Source organism: Tachysurus fulvidraco, chromosome 7 (genome assembly GCF_022655615.1).
Source record: "Tachysurus fulvidraco isolate hzauxx_2018 chromosome 7, HZAU_PFXX_2.0, whole genome shotgun sequence".
Classification (NCBI taxonomy): Eukaryota; Metazoa; Chordata; class Actinopteri; order Siluriformes; family Bagridae; genus Tachysurus; species Tachysurus fulvidraco.
In genome coordinates this window covers 3,210,748-3,213,247 of record NC_062524.1, presented here as the reverse complement: position 1 = coordinate 3,213,247, position 2,500 = coordinate 3,210,748, and the positions used below count along the sequence as shown (strand labels likewise).

Below are 2,500 nucleotides of genomic sequence, written 5' to 3'. Positions count from 1 at the left end.
CAGCTTGATGGACCTGGGATTTGAACTCATGACCTTCCAATCTGTAGTCCAACACCTTAACCGCTAGTCTCCAAGGTCCCCACTTTTACAGTCCAGTATTATGACCCAAATGTGATATTAAAATATATACAGAAGCCTTATTTGATGATGGTTATTGGAATAAAAACAAGTGCTCTATAATACTCTCGTATTATTCATTCATTCATTCATTCATTCATTCATTCATTTTCTACCGCTTATCCGAACTTCTCAGGTCACGGGGAGCCTGTGCCTATCTCAGGCGTCATCGGGCATCAAGGCAGGATACACCCTGGACGGAGTGCCAACCCATCACAGGGTATACACACACACACACACACACACACACACAGACACTCTCATTCACTCACACACTCACACACTATCCCGTATTATTATAAAATAGAATGTCATGAATAAGTAAAGAGAAATATGAGATAGAGCAAATTCTCTGACATGATGCTATACAGTTGTAAGGCTGATAATCCATCGTTATGGTAATATCATTAGTCGGTAAGTATCGCCCCAGACCTGAGGAACATTTTACACACAAATTCTATCCCTTATTCTTTTCTGTAGATGATATTAAATCACAGTGAACGTGGAAACAAGTGAAAACATTAAGGAATCTGAGCATTTTCCTGCAGTTACACACAGCATCACAGGCTAACTCGTTTCCCATGACTTCAATTATACTGAGAAACATCAACATTCCTGCACAACTCGTGTACAAAGTTCACCACAAAAACAAAGTTCCCCTGGACCGATTTTATGCCGCTTGTGGTCTGATGTTTCATCAGTTCATCTCCCACATACATACATACAGTTTGTTCCATGAAGCTCAGTGATTTAGATGAGGTGTGTGTAGTTCATATGTTCTCCACATGCTTTGTGGTGTTTCCTCTGGGTTTACTGGTGTTCTCCCTCAAAAGACAAGCACTGTAACTAAGCACAGGCTATCACGCTGCCTGTAGTGTGTGTGTGTGTGTGTGTGTGTGTGTGTGTGTGTGTGTGTGTGTGTGTGTGTGTGTTTATGTGTATGAGTGTGAGTGTGTGTGGGTGTATGAGTGTGAGTGCGTGAGTGTGTGTGTACTGTATGTGTGTATATGTGTGTGTCCAAGTGTGTGTGTGTGTGTGTGTGTGTGCGCGTGTGAGTGTGTGTGTACTGTATGTGTGTGTGAGTGTGTGTGTGTATATGTGTGTGTGTGCATGTGTGTATATGTGTGAGTGTGTGTGTATGTGTGTGTATATGTGAGAGTGTGTGTATGAGTGTGTGTGTGTGTATGTGTGTGAGTGTGAGTGCGTGTGTGAGTGTGTGTGCGTGAGTGTGTGTGTACTGTATGTGTGTATATGTGTGTGTCCAAGTGTGTGTGAGTGCGTGTGAGTGTGTGTGTACATGTGTGTGTGTGCATGTGTGTATATGTGTGAGTTTGTGTATGTGTATGTATATGTGTGAGTGTGTGTATGAGTGTGTGTGTGTATGTGTGTGTGAGTGCGTGTGTGAGTGTGTGTGCGTGAGTGTGTGTGTACTGTATGTGTGTATATGTGTGTGTCCAAGTGTGTGTGTGTGAGTGCGTGTGAGTGTGTGTGTACTGTATGTGTGTGTGTGTATATGTGTGTGTGTGTGCATGTGTGTGCCCGAGCGTGTGTGTATATATGCGTGTGTGTGTGTGACTGTGTGTGTGTATGTGTGTGTGCATGTGAGTACTGTATATATGTGTGTGTTTGTGTGTGTGTATACGTGTGTATATGTGTGTGTGTGTATGTGTGTATATGTGTGTACATGTGTGTGTGTGTGTGTGTGTGTGTGTGTGTGTGTGTGTGTGATTGTAAGAGGTCTGTGGACATTACAGAGGTACCCGAGCTTGTAGTTACACCTGGTGATTTGTGCATGAAGCTGAACGTCATGTGTGTAAATCAGAAGCTACAGAACCATCACATTACGTCGGGAATAAAAAGCTCTACAAGCGACGACACGATTTTAAATGTTTTGCGTTAACATTATAATGTTATCATTTATTTTAGGACTAATACAAATACACTCTACGTCACTGCATGCACACACACACACGCACACACGCACACACGCACACACGTGCGCGCGCACATTAGCCTACGCATTGTTCTCCCGTTTGCCCTCTTCATAAAAGGGCTGGTGGGGGCGCGCGAGCGAATCAGCTGAGCGCGAGGAGGAGACTAGCAGCTCGTGCGTTCGGTGCTGACATCCCTACTGCAATAACGGGAGGCGAACATACACATACATACATACTGCTTAAAAAAGCCTCCTTTAGTAACGCACGAGCTCCATTTTTACGTGCTAACGGAACAGTTATTGAGCGCGAGGCACTTCCTGCTGTCTCGCGCTGTGTTTGTGTGAGGAGGTTGTGAAGGTTTTTTGTTTTCTTTTTAATTCGGAGCAGCAGATATTTAATCCCGTGACAAACAGAGCATCCGGATATATTTTACTTCTTTTACGGTGATT

At 43.7% G+C, this 2,500-nt stretch overlaps 1 protein-coding gene across 2 annotated transcripts in view; it reads left to right on the top strand.

Moving 5' to 3' along the window:
• The first annotated feature begins 2,153 nt into the window (after positions 1-2,153).
• mast1b (microtubule associated serine/threonine kinase 1b) overlaps positions 2,154-2,500 on the top strand; it is a 31,182-nt gene continuing 30,835 nt past the window's right edge. For both annotated transcript variants that reach the window (XM_027158806.2, XM_027158807.2), the window contains exon 1: positions 2,154-2,500. This exon is cut by the window's right edge and continues 332 nt beyond it. The gene's annotated coding sequence lies outside the window, so the exon portion shown is untranslated.